This window comes from Argiope bruennichi, chromosome X2 (genome assembly GCF_947563725.1).
Source record: "Argiope bruennichi chromosome X2, qqArgBrue1.1, whole genome shotgun sequence".
Taxonomy (NCBI): domain Eukaryota; kingdom Metazoa; phylum Arthropoda; class Arachnida; order Araneae; family Araneidae; genus Argiope; species Argiope bruennichi.
This window is the reverse complement of record NC_079163.1, coordinates 104,788,089-104,803,694: the sequence shown is the minus strand read 5'-3', so window position 1 is coordinate 104,803,694 and position 15,606 is coordinate 104,788,089.

Sequence of the window (15,606 nt, the reverse complement as noted above, 5' to 3'; positions counted from 1 at the left end):
GAATTCAGAATATGGATAGATATATTTGAAATGTATGAATTGAAATGTATTTGAAACGTAAATAATCAAAGCAATTGCTATTAAATTTTATTCATCTAAAATTAGCCATTTTTGAATTTTCAATTTGCGTTATATCTTCAAATTAATTTTAAAAAAAATCATAACATATAAATTTATATTCGAAATATTAATGAAAGCGTGTGTTGTGTGTATATTTATTTTTTTATTTTAAAAGATATGCATTAAATGGATGAAAAATAAATTTTTGTAAAAGAATTTTTAAATTGAAAGAAACTGGAGGGGTTTTGTTACATAACTTTTTTTCGGACAGACATTAACCCAATTTATTAACCCAAAAGAGTTAGATATGAATCGCCATTTTGTCACATTGCAGAACCAAGTAATTTAAATAATTAAACAACTACGAAACTGAGCAAAAAATAATATTTTTTTCTTGTTAAACCATCGTATACTATCTATATGCAAAGAAATACGAACGCTATTATCCAACATAACGATGTGCTCTAAAATCATAACGTAAGCTGACAATCTTAATAAGTAATGTCAAGTCAAGAAAAAAATATTATTGATATAACCATAAAGTTAATCGCTCATTTATTCATTTCAAAAATATTAACTCAATGTTGCTTCTTTATAATTTCTTTTTAAAATGCAAGGGAAGTTTACTTATTAATTTATTCTTTCTGTGCTAACCATTACTTCAAATACAACTTAAAAAAACACATTTTAAAAGTTCATTGCACATATCTCTTTAGTACTTCAAAAACAAGTTCAATTATTCTAAATATCAGTAATATAAAAAATATTTTTTAGCTACAATTCAGATTTCTTTCACTATTTTTTCGGGTCACAATAAAATTTGTCTGTCTTAAGCCTAGAATGGAAAAAAATCAACTATTTAAATGATGTCAAAATAATAATGATACTTGACGTATTGCATGAGTAGAGAATTTTATAAAAATAAATAATCTCATTATAAAAAAGAGAGCTTGTTATGTATATTCAGAGCATCAACTCTGTATTCACTAACATCATTCACCACTTCAAAACGTGTTGTGTCATTCAAATGTATTGACGTGACATGCAATCTCATTATCAAGCTTATGAAAGCAGTTTTGTTTGAAAATAAAAAAAAACCCGAGAATCATGACAGATCAAGAAAGAAAATTCAAGCTTCTGTCCTTCAGGATAAATTGGTAAAGATGAAATATTATTGTGTAGTGTCATTTAATAATAGTCTCATAAGTCATGACTTTTCACATTATTATAAGGAGAAAGCTTATTTATGTTAAGAGCTGAAAAAAAAGTATTAAAGTGGATACTTTTCGATATATTTCGAATGAAGAATTTGGAATTTTATGCATAGAATTATTACAATGTTTATAATATTAAAAAAAAAGAGAAAACTCTAGATTTTTTTTGCAGGGCGCAAAATTTTCTATTTCATATTTTTAATAATTCCTTGGAACAGTACATTTCTATTTAATGCATTTAGTAGCCATTGTTGAACGCCTTCTGGACGATTTTAAACATTTATCTTAAATTGGAACATTTTATATAATAAGAAGAAAATTTTGTTATCAGTCATTTCGCCATATTCTGGAATTTTGAAATTTTATGCAGTTATTTTTTTCTGATTATATTATTCTATTTTAATGAATTTAGAGCCTCTAATCAATAATTAATGTATTAATTTAAATAATTATTGATTCCATATTAATGGTACCATCTAATAATTTACTTCAGAAATAATATTTTTAGATTTCTTAATATTTATTACCATTATTTTGGAAATATTTTAAAGATAAAAAATAGAAAATAAGAAAAATAAGAATTTTTAATTATGTTTTATTAATGTAGTTTAAAAAAAAGGAAATAATATTTTTTATAGAAGAGCAAGTGATATTATCAATAAATTAAGATACAATAAATATTATAATAAAATATTCTTGGTCAATCATTGCATATAAAAATTTGCTATAAACGACATTATCATTTTATTTCAATTACTAATATCAATTTTATTTCAATCTAAAACTCTTAGGATTTTGTTTGACTTTGATAATAATTAATTAGAGAATATTATAGGAATATAAACAAATAAGAATTAAAATATTCACTCTTAACATGAGAATATTACTAATGCGAGCTAGAATATTTAATATTCTAATAGAATATGAAATTTATAGATAATTTCATGCTAGAGACATATGTAGAATACATATTCTTAAAAATCAATGATAACAATTTAAGGCAATTTTCTTCAAGTAAATTCTTAGATTTAATAAGGAGGGGGTTGAGTATAAGGTTGCAGCAATAGAATGCCTGGTATTCCAGATAAGACTTGGATATAAACGATCTAACTTTGTAGCTCGAGATAACTCGGAAAAGGTAAGTGGCAATACATGAAGTGATTATTATTTGAAGAATTTTTTAATGACTAAAACTAGAAAATGACTAGACGGCTAGAACATGAAAATTATCTTTTTAATAGCAATTCAGTATGACACAGACAAAAAATTGTGGATGCATCAATTGTTGATTGAAAATCTGTCCAAATGGAATGGAAATATATACCTACCAGTTTTTTCTTTTTAATTAATACAGCAAAATGAATATTTTGCTTTAAGGTTCAATTGTTTTAAACTGATAACTTTTATATATAGCGTGAAAACTGAATCATTACTACTGATTTGGCATTTTTTGTGGCGAATTGTAATGTAATTGTTCTTAAATATCTATAGGCTCTTATATAAATTAAATTTAAGGGTATAAATGAAATATTTTTCTTAAGGTTTCAAGAAACGAATACTTAATTCCCTTGAAATTTTTCAATCTTTTTTATCTATATAAAACGTGAAAATAGAAATGTATTATAGTTTTTATACATAAGTTTGTTATATTCTATAAGAACAGTAAAACACATGGAAAATTTTTGAAAACATTCTCTTCTGTATTTTAGCCCATACATTTGCAAAAAAATATAAAACATGATTCTGAAAGCACAATAAAGTAAAAGATTATTTTAGGAAAAGCAAAACTGTACATTTCCATTATTTTCAAATTAACAATCAGAATTTTATTTGAAAATTCCATGTTTATGAATAAAATCATTCATATTTAAATAAAGTGCATGCAAAAATAATTATTACATGTGGGTTAAGAAGTATATTTTCATTGTTTTCATTTGTAAAATTGGTAAATGTAAAATTAAAGCAATAAATTATAATTATAATTAATCCTAAAATATCAAAAAACTACAAATTTTTTAAAAAATTATTTGAATTATAATCTCAGTTAATATTTGTAATAACAACTTCATATATTGATAAATATTTAAAAGACAAATAGTGCAATTCAATATTTCTATATTTATATATGATCAAGAAATTTAATTAATGTATCCTCCAATTCCATTAAATAAATACTATTTTTCAAAAGTATTACCTCAACGCTGCCTATATCTAGAATAATCCAACAATACTCAAACTCACTGAGTGTCTTTAGTAGTTTAAGAGGCTATTACTATAATGATGTCCCATGTTTTTTTTCTCCCCATCACAGCCTCACAGCTCTTTTCTCTCTCACTCTCTTTTCTAAAATATATCATGAAAAAGCAATGAGGGCATTCAAAACGGAGCTTTCTAGTACAAACACATTTAAAATATCTTATATTTTCTTTTCTACTTCTTTTTATTCTTCTAGAGTTCTTTTCGTTTTGAAAGGATCTGGATAGCTTCGTTATAATTCCTAATTTCTTTTCATACACTGAAATAGGAAAAATAACTGCATCATTCTTATTCGTAAGTGCAGTTGAATTAAATATAAATACGGTTATCATTAAAACCATTAGAGTTTCACAATAATTCTAGAAAATTATCATTTTATGCTTTCAGTTATAATTGTATTAGGTTAAAAATATTTATGACTGCGGATTTGCTATTTTCTCTTAAAAGGCTATTTTTTGTGGACGATCAAGCTAAATTATTATTTCGGAAAAATAAAGCTCTATGATTTTTTCTAAAGAAACGCACTGATTACTGATATTACTGATTAAGATCTTTAAAGATTATCTAAATAAAAATAATTCTATGCATCTCAGGTATTTTTTACCCATTGTAAATTTTTTAATTTTCAAATACAGGAATACACTTTGTTTACATTTTTCAAGAAACCTGAAAAATAGCAAAATAAACAAAGAGGAAATGTAAATCATGGCAAACCATTTACATAGTTAAAACATGAATGTGAAACTAAGGAAATGAACAAAAAATTCTGTAATTAGGTTAGTCGGGAACACTACTTTAGGGTAATAGAACATAGGCATATATACTTGAATACATTATTCTAATTCATCTCTGTTTATAAAATTTTGAGGCAAAAGCTTTTTTTTAAATTTAAACATTTTTTTCACTAATACCTTATGACAGCGTGATAGCATGACAGTATAAAACAATAACAGGTGAACACAACCTTCTTTAAACTAAATCCAGCTGGCAAGAACTTTGATTGTCATATTATGCTCTTTTTTACATTATAGGGTTTATTATCAGAATACTTAATTCTTTGTACGTCTGGATAGGTTAATGCGTTTCTAATTAAACTTTTTACTTGAAGTGAATTTTTTTTTATATTAATTCTTCTAAGGTTTATAATTTTCATTATCGACAGATTAATTTTTAATATTAAACTAAAACAATGCTCTGAAAAGCTTATTGAAGCTTCAAAATGTGAAAATGGAAAAAAAATCACAAAATTTCTACTTCAAAAAGTAGTAAGAACATATTGGTAGAAATTTCATAAATAAATCTTTTTAATAAATAAATTTTTTGTATGAATGAAAAAGGTTTGAATTGCAACCATAATCATGGAATATTTTCGATTTATTAAACTATTATTTGAAACTATTTCAGTAGTAATTGTATCCAATATTGTAAAGTTGCTATACTGTTTGTTTCTTATATCTTTTTTCCAAAAATATTAGTTTTCTTATTTATTTTGAAATAAGACGATTAAATAGTTAATAATGATGATTAACCATATGAAAAGTTCAAATTTAAATATTTTCATATTATCTAAACGTATACAAATTATTCATAAATTCTCTTTCTTTATGGGAAGCTTTTAAAAGGATTAAAAAAAGAACTATTTGAGATTCGGAAAAGAATATTTTTCTATGAAATACTTTTTCTGTGGTAACTGGATGATGGAAAAAGTGAGAAAAATTCAGCAATTTTATGTAGAATTAAAGGCTCTTATATTTTTAAATATAAATTCATAGCTCTTTTTATTTTGAAATAAAGTTTTAAAACTAATTTAGAGAAGATATTCTTCTACATTATAGCACATTTTAATTGCAATATGACCAGAAAAATGTTGCATGCTCCAATTTTGAAAAAAGTCACATTTTAAATAATGTATACATTAATTTAAAAATAAAGGAAAAGTAATGAATTTAATTTAAAATGGATGCTTATAAAACAGTAGCAAACACGTTCAGAAATAACAGCGGTCATTAAAGATCGAAAGGCTCAATGTCTGAAATACTCTCCTAAAAAAGATATTTGGAAAAATCATCTTGAGATAAATGTCATTGAAAGAAGAGTTTCAACTTTATTTTAACGAAACTAAAAAAGAAATTTTCTCAAAATACTATATAAAAACACAAATAAAGGGGATAATGATTTCTTTGGAAAAACTATAAAGAATAGAAAAAGGCTCACTGAAACATTTTGCCCTCCTTGCATCGAGAAAAAAAAGAATACACATAATGAAATTTACTTTCTAATTATCTCTTTTTCCATTTATAAGGCCATGAGAATCTAAAAAAATTGAGTTACTTTAAAGCATTTTGAAAGCATTTTAAAACGAGAGTGAGTGTGAGAGTCTCTCAATCAATTTATAAAAAGAATAACTCTTTAAGGAAAAAAACGAAAGTTTCACTTTTTTTCCTGTTGCCTGTTTCTGAAAGTGAGAAAATGAAGCAAAGTTCTTTTGGATTTCTTACTTTTCCACCATAGAATTTTGTATAAATAATAAAGTTCCTCTAATTCTCCCTTGTGTTTATTAAATTAAATAATACTTTTAAATGTTATACCTCTCATATGGAAAATAAATATTATACCTCCCATACATTTTCATGACACAAAAAACGCCAATTTTTGAAAAAATATTCCTTGAGTAAAAAACAGCAACACTTTAAAGATAAATATTAAATTATTAATTGCAATTCTAAATTATCATTTTTATCCAATAAATATTGAACTGCTATCTTTGACATAATGCCGTTATCTGTAGGAGATATAAGTTAAGAGTATGTATTTGTTATGGCTCAGTTTTTCAGACTGAAACATTGAAACATTTCAGAAGTTCATTCACTGTTATCACTTTATTTGAAATATAAATACTGCACTCAGTGTGAAATATTTCAATGTGAATAAACCAACGTTATTTTCATTATAATATGGTGAAATTTACTGAGAATCAACGAGGAAAATGGCAGCTTTTAAAAAGTAGTAAAATGAAATTCCAAACATTATAAGGAAAATAAGACTTTGGAACATTCTTGGGAGAGCATTTGATTGGATTTACCAGCCCTAGCCTTACACACTTCTTGGATAAATAATGTACGCTGTTGGTTGGTTGTAAATAGTATACAAGTAATCACTCATTATTATATAAAATTTATAATTATATAACATATATAGTAAATATTATTTTCTTTTATGTACATTTTTTTGAGTTCTCTTAAAAACATCATGATAAATAAGAAGGTATTATCAATTAGATACCTTCAAAAATAATTAAAAACTATACGATGTATTTTAAATGTTTTCACTTTATCTGATATTTCAAAACTTTCTCTCCCCTTTCTCCATCATAACTAAACGTTGTACTCAAATACTACTGAATATATGGTTTCAGTTTCAGAAAAGAGATTTCATATATTGCCTTGTGAGAAAAAAAATGACGCTACTCTGCATAAAATTGAAATATTTGAAATATTTTTGTTTCTAATATAAAATATTGAAATACTTTTGTTTATAATATAAAATATTGAAATATTTTTATCTGAACCCATTTTTCATGTTATGCGATTCTAGTGACCAGTGACTTTAACAGATCGAACGTCAGGCTCGTTTATATGAGAAATAACAAGGCTTCTGCGGAACTCAAACGATTTCTGCAGGTTGAGCCGAAGTCATCTCTCTATTACAAACCCTTGTCAAAGAAATTTACGTTTTTGAGCAGTCTGGAACTTTAACAGTCAAGCTTGGAGAGGTCGAAAGCGCATTGAAGTTCAAAAAACTAAAGACATCCTGATTGCAATTGCTGCAAAAGCAACAGAAAATGCCCATGATAGCAATTGTGAATCCGCAGTTTAATAACTCTGCATCTTTTTTCAGCATTTGAATCGAGTATCACAGCATCACATTTCAAACATTAGTATTTTGTTTTCACAGCAGCAGCATTTCTCCCTATCGACCAAACTTAAAACGTTTTTTTTTTTTTTCCTTCTGAAATAGAAACCACTTTTTCAGGAAAATATGTTTAAATCATTTCGTTGAGATCTAGCCAATAGTGTTTGCAGAGAAATTGCTTAAACACATATTGTTTAGTATGGATTTCTTTATATTCATCCTTTTTATGTCAGTAATCAAGGTTTTCGTAGATGCAGCTAATTTTAGAAATGCATATGATTTCAAGAATTTTAAAAAAAAGTTTTGGAGGTTCTATAACGTACGTTATGTATGGAGGTTCTACAAGAACGTCAAGAAATCAATAAAAGTTGCGGAGGAAATTTAAAGGAAATTTCTAACTCCTTGTTTTTTTTTTGTTTTTTTTTTTTGCCTTAGGTAATTATATGGCACAGAAATCATTTTTCATAACCCATACGCTCACATTTATTTGGAAAAGCAATGTTTCTGAATGTAAATGCGTTTTTAATCACATATCTTACAAACAAGGAAAGACTTAAAAAAAATCTTTTATCCGAACTCGAATTGAGATCTCTGATCAAAAAAGAAGCCAAAATTTAAAAAAACGGGAGCTTTTCAATTTATCATTCTTTGTGGAATAGTTTCTTTGTCGGAACTCCCACAAAAGAAACAACAAATAAAAAAAAGTTTCAATTTACTTCCGATCATTGTATTCTATATATTATTTTTCTCTTTCTTCTTTTTTTTCCAATTTTCCTCTTGATTTCTATTTGTTTAAAATTCAAAGTTTCCTCCGCCCCAAACCTTATTGTTCTGCAAATCTTTAAAAAAAAACAAATTATCGATTTAGTTCGAGAAAAAAAGAAAGCAGAAAACACACCCGTGGCAGTCACAAATATACATCAATCGTTTTTTACGTTTCTATTGTCATGTAAGGCTATTTGTCCGAAAACATGTTCGACGATAAATCAAACATGGCTAAAAATAGCAATATCGCAGTATGCAAACATTCAAATAAATATATATTCCAAAAAAGTGTTCGTCGAATCGTCGCATCATATGGTTTTCATTACTAAAGAATTTAAGCATTGCAAAAGTACTTTTTCAATTCAAGTTTTCTGGTTTAAAATTCATTATCAATGAAAAATCTTAATATTCGGAGATTTATTACAAAATATACAATTTGTTTGTAGCAGGATGTTGATATTATTATTTTCCATTTATAAGATAGTGGAGTTCTAAGATATAAAGATTTTATTTGGTATTTTTTGCTTTCATAAGCAAGTGTTGACTCGAATCAACTTCAAATACACAATCTTATGTAGTTCGTTTTTTTCTGTGTTTGAACGTCTTTTATGGTATGGCAAATATAGATTTCTATTCTCAGAGTTGTTCTCTTAAATGTATTTTTTTTATTTAATTTTATTTGCTTTATTCATTCATCTTTCAAACTCAAAAATGGTATTTCTAAATTTTATTTGACAGGTGAAAAAGAAGACCAGAATATTTGTCACCGTCCAGGAGTTTTAGATTCTGTTGAAGAAATATTTTTGTCACAATTCTAAGAAATGAACTCACAATGGAATGAATTTCAATCCAAACTTAATTCTTGTAATTCCTAAACTTCAGAGAATTTTGTATTTAATGACAGATTAATTTTTCCAACCCACGAAATTACCACATTTATTAGCTAAGTATGCAATATAAAATATTTTATAAAAAATTATGTGAAAATAATATTATCCTTTATCATATGCGCTGTTTTTTTAAGATTTTGAATTCAATACGTTTTTGATGATAAGGATACCGTCAAAAATATTATTTTATCAATTGAAAAATAGCAAATAATTCCCCAATACTTTTAACTAAAACAGATTTATTTTTCCAATGGTAGTTTTGTTAATAAATATAAAATCCTTTCACTGTCATTATACTGAATCTAATTATTTTTAGGCAAGCACTGCAATTAAAAAAATACTTCTAAGAAACAACTGTTATGCATGCATATAGTTCTATCATCTTAAGCTAACTGAATTTTTCTATTCACTTATATGATTTGCATGTATTTGATGCTATGAAAATTATACTTACTGAGTAAAAAAATATATTTTTTAGATAATAAGAGAGGTCGTGATAATCAAAGACAGAATATATATGGATATTTGCAGGATATTTTTACAAAGTAAATATATTTAAAACATAAGGCGTACTGGTACCATATGAAATAGTTCTGTGATAATCACATAATCCAACATCTCTAAGTCTGGCTGCATTCTGCGCTGTCTAAGAAGAATTGTATTATTGTGTGTTGTATGACGAAATAATCACATATAGAAAATGTGTAACTATTTGAAAAAAAAATGTAAGTATTTCTCTAAATCATTGGGGATTTTAATTTTATAATTATGAAAATTTTTGAAATACAGTGAATTTAAATCCGAATATTACTTTGTAATTATCTTGAAATTTACTCGTTCTAGTCCATTTCTTTAGATGGTAATACTATTCCATTCACAGACTGATAGAAATTATATAAAACTAAGCCAGTAGGTTTCACCCCCCCCCCAATGAACACATTTGTCTCCCTTTTAATCGCTCTGCAGGTGGTTTTACTGCAAAGCTTTATTGCACTTCCACTTACTTTAAAGCCCGATTTATAGTTACTGGGAATAAAAAGATCAATTTACAGTTAATTTTAATTGTAATGAATATAAACCAAGTCAGTAACCTCCTATAAACTATTAAAGAACTAATGCCAGATAAAATTGTATTTCTAATGGCTTGTGATTGTAACGAAAATTAAAATATGCAAGCAAATAAAAGCGAAAACAAATTCGGTTGTATACAGAATTATAAATATCGTCGATGAAGAAAAGCGTATGATATTATACAATAAAACAAGAACAAGTGAATTATTCTGCAATATCTAGAAAGAAATTGTTCTATTAACAACAGTATTGCAAGATAAAGTAATTTGCATCGTATAGAGCCAAAATATTTTTCCCGCTGAAAATACTTTGTATTAGTTAATTATTAAGATACTGTATAATGACTATATTTGAAATTCCCATTTGGAAAAGGTAATGTGTTGTTTTTAATTTAGAAAATATCGGCTTTTAAACTGTGTTATATGCTTTCATTCCCAAAATCAAATGAACAAAAATAAAAATAAAGAAAATGGTAAAACAAAACATAAAACAATACGACATTTCGAATGTGTAACTAAATATTATATACATGTTTTTTTTTAATTTTTAAGTTCAGTAATTTAATAAAACATTTATTCTTTTTTATATAAAAGGTTGAAATTTCGTATACAGTCTTTACGCCGAATTTTCATATTTCTATCAAATTCTGAGTAATATCCGTTCAGAGGGAGTCCGTTCGTTTGAATATCAGCTAGCACAATAATTACAAAATATGAAGAGAACTAGACAGATAAAATTCGGTACACAGATTAAACATCTATCAAATTTTGAACCAAATCTAACTACGGGTTGACTGTCTGTCAATCTGTACTTTCACAAACATGTACATACGCGATAATTCACAAGCACAATGACTTAAATATGTTAAATTTGGCATGGGTTTTGTGACTACAAGTCCAGTTTTGAGTCAGATTTTCTATTCAATTGGCTGAGAAAAACGTGTCTAAAATAAAAATTTTATTTTTGGATATTATTAACGCACGGCAGAGATTAATTGCCAAATAACTCGCCAAGGATGACATGATAGGTTCATTATAAATGCTAAATTCACCTTAAAAATATTTCCTAATTATTTTACGACAATGCCATGTAAGGCGTTCTCTGGCATGACAAGTTTACTAGAGAGTATGCTAGACCTAAGTTTAAATTTGTTCTAAAAATTTATATAAATTTAGCCATCCATATTCCAAATAAACATAGCTATAGAGCAAACTAAAATCTTTTTATAATTTGAGTTTTTCGAAATTTGGGGGGGGGGGGGTGATGCTTTCCCTAAAGGAAGGAAAAAGTTGGTTTTAATTTCTGCAGACCCAAGAAGTGTTTCGCAAAAGCTAGAAAAAATTTAAATTTTTCTCTTATTTTGTATAATTATGACCGTTTGCGATTTACCTACAATAAAGAACTTTATTAATTTTTATTAAATGAATATAAACACTCTAAATATTGAAATTGTTTGCAAATTCAAGAGGAAATAGGAAGTGATGCTTCCCTGTAAAACATGAGAAATCATTTCCTAAGAGATCAAAAAAGTATTGAATCTAAGTTTTAAAACTTTATAAATTTCTTGCCTTTTATAGTCTAACTGTTCTGGCTACTATTTTTTAATCTGCAAAACCGTGTTTGACTATGACATCATATCTGGGATTGCGGTGGTTTTGTCTCGACTTCGGACCCAAAGGGACCTAAGGTCGAATCACCATGTAAGTGGGTCTGGTGCATTCTAATTCCATCGGGGCCAAATATCCTTCCAACAGTGTGCAGCAGAAGTTTGGTGAGTGAGTTCCGTTCAAGTATCTTCCGATTCAAAATTACGAAAACTGTGTCAAAATATCCTTCATGAAACTTCCAAACAAGAAGTAAATACCATTAAACTAATCTTGACATTTCATCTTACTTTAAACCAATTTGTAAAATGCCTGTTTCAAAAGTAATTAATACTGCCTTTGAAGAATAAATCAGGATAATCAGATATATAACAAAACAATAAAAAATGTTCATAGTAAGCACAGAAGTTCTGCAACAGAATATTGGGAAACTGCGAAATGCAAAACACTACACTTTATTTAGTTTCCAGATTGCATTATTAATGTCTCATTGGGGTCATGGTTTCCATTTGCGAGGTCTAGATTCATGACCTCTATATCATATTGGACTTTTACAACGTGTAATTATTTAGGGTATAATTGCCATGAATCAAACTCTTTTTTTCGTGGCTAAGTCATGAATTGAATTTTTATAAAGAAAACTTCCTATTCTGCTATGCACTTTTTTATTTCTAGAGTTATTTTCTCATAATTCCTGACATCATTTTTCTTCCTTCAAAGACCAATTCCCACTGATTAATAATCCTCGCTATTTTAGATGCAGTTGCAAGAATGGGTGTTAGATCTGTAAGAATTAAAATATTATGGTTTTGCTAGTTTCAATATCATTCGATCGATACTTGCTAGTTACTTATTTATGTAGTGGATTATTCAATTCGAAAAATTAATTTATGATGGAAAATAGGAACGTTTTCTTAAATCAAGAAACCGGACTACTGTAAATAAATTTTTTGCTTCGTACATACCAATGCATATTTTTCTAAATCCTTTTCAGTAACAAGTGGCAGATCTTTACAAATCATTTCTGAGCTCATAAAATAGAAAAAAATAGTTAATTCCATTTTAAATCAATATTTCAATACTAGTAAGCTCCTTTCGGTGGAAATTTAGTGCATATCTTTAAAAGTAAATTGATTTGAAAAATATTTTCTTCGTTATGCAAAATACACAGCATAGGAACTCTACACTTATTTGTGCTGCTTTTTTTCAATTTTATTATTAATGCTTTAAAAAATCTAAAAAATGCATGTTTCATCAATTACAAAAAGCTATAAAAAATCTGATATTTTGTTATACTTAAGAAGTTGATTATGAAGGATGATATCAGCATGAAATTTCTCCTCTTCTTTTGTTTCCGATAAATATGTTTTTTAAAAGAATCTTATATAAAAATGTCAACAGAAATTTGCATCAATAAAATGACCTGAATGTTCAGTGTCTAAATCATAGTGGCTTTTGAACTGACAAAAAATTCAAAAACATAATGCTGAATCTTGAAGATTTAACAAACGACATTTCAACTGTGTACGTTTTAAGATTCACATAATTAATATCAAAAAATCGCATAAACTATATAAATGATATATTTATACAATATATCATTTTTCTGGTTCAGTGGTTGAAAATACTTGCCAGAAATATAACATGTTATCTGCCTTAACTCACACCCGCAATTTGATCATCTATCTAATTAAATGACTCATTTTTTGTTATCTATTAACTGTAGTAAAGAAGGAGTAATCTAAATAGTTAGATGGTTTGGTTCAATTAAATGCAGTGAATCAAATGCGAGTAACGAGACAATCACGTGCTTAATTTCTTTAGATTTTTATATGAATGCCTTGAAATAACCAAGTTCCCTCCTTCAAACGATCTAATCGACTTTTGATATCAAACAGTCTATTTGCCAATATTTCATTTCTGTCTAATAGAATTTTCATTCATTTGGGTGGCTGAGATTCTTAGGTCTGAATCAGTTGAAAACGTTTGAAATGCATTCTTATAAAACTGGGGTGTCATAAAAGGATTCTAAACGAAGGGAGGTTATTTTCGTTTTTATTTCTGAAGTCAATGTATCATAAATAGAACATGCTCTGAAATTTCTCAGAAACTTTAGAATAAGCTTCAAGAGTAAAGATTTCATATAATATATCTGAAAAATAACATTTGTAGGATTCTAATAAATGGACAAAATACATTTTATTTCTTGTTACAGGTATTAACAAGTGAGAATGTAATTTTAAATTTCCATCTTTAAAAAGCAAATGATTTGATAAATTTTTCTTTGGAACAGAACATACTAATTTAATTTTTGCAGTTCTCTCAAAGTAAATTTAACGAAGAATTAAAATATCATTCAATTGATACAAATTTTCTTAACGGAATAAAGTCTTTTGACTCAAATTTTAACAGAATGAATTCATCTTCATTTCAGAATCAAATATTGTTACAAAAATATCTTATTCTATCTAGAGAAATTATTTGTTCCATTATTTGTTTTGTAGAAATATAGTACAATACAGATAATATAAGATTTTCCCATGACATAACGAATTATAATACATCATTCTTAAAGACTTAATAACTGGAATACTGAATATGATTTAAAGATAGTTCTTTCAACTTTTGTATCTAAATGCATACACATGTATATAGAACATTTATGTAACAAGCATGTATTTAATATGTACGTAATGATGCTTGATTTTTAAAATTGAATTCTCTTTTATCTCAACTTAACGACTTATGTGACCATTTGGTTTCTTCCACACCTTTCACTAGTTTGTTATCGCAACTTTAACAGTGCCCATCAACATCAAGGACACCCAAAATAAGGCAGAAATGAGGAGAATTCTGATTTCAAGTACATTAAGACAAGAGGGAAAGCCTCCAGTTCTCTCTTTTTATGATATATTTTGCTGGTTCTGGATTTTTCCGAATTATGGTCATGGATTAGATAATCTAAAATAGCACATAAGATTATCTAATCTACAATAATGTTTTCCTTCATTAACCACGTATGTGAAAACTTTAACATTAAAAATCTATTTAAATTAAAATCTTCTATTTAAAATACTTTTAAATTGTGTCTACTTCGAAACTAAACCTTTTTACGTTACATATATGTAATTTCCTTCCATGTAATTTTTAATGTGTTTCATACATCATTTGTAATTCATACATATTGTAATTTTCTTGAAATGGTTCGAAAAGTTATATTATTCAATGTTTTAATAGTACAATTGTACTATTAAAATTAATTAGTAATAAATTTTTAAAATTAATTAGTAATTAATAAATTTAATAGTACAATTGCAAATAAGGCTTACGAAACTATTTTTAGGTAATGAATGCGCAAAAAAATGTGTTATTTTTAATTACTGATGATTTTACAAATAATTTTTCATATGAAAATTTAATTAATTTGGTCAAAGTACACGAGCATTACTTATTTATAAACTCAATAATTGTTTTATTCACTTAATAATTTATTGCTGCCAGTGAGTTTCTAGTATAAAACTGAAAAAATCATTCTGAAATCAATAATAACGCTCTTATTTTCTTTACGAAATTTTCACACCTATTCCTTTTTACTAAAATCAATTATAAATTTTCAAAGAAATCTATACTATTCAAGTAAATACACATGTCAGTGAAAAGGTTTCCATCATAAAAGTATATTTTCAAAATATGAAACTATTCCAAATTTGATATCGACCTCAAATTAAGAAGGAGCCCAAACCAATTATGGATATTCGCACTTATATTGTATTAATCTGTTACTATTTCGATCATAAAGCAGGGAACATTTAAATAAAGACAGTAGAACAATAT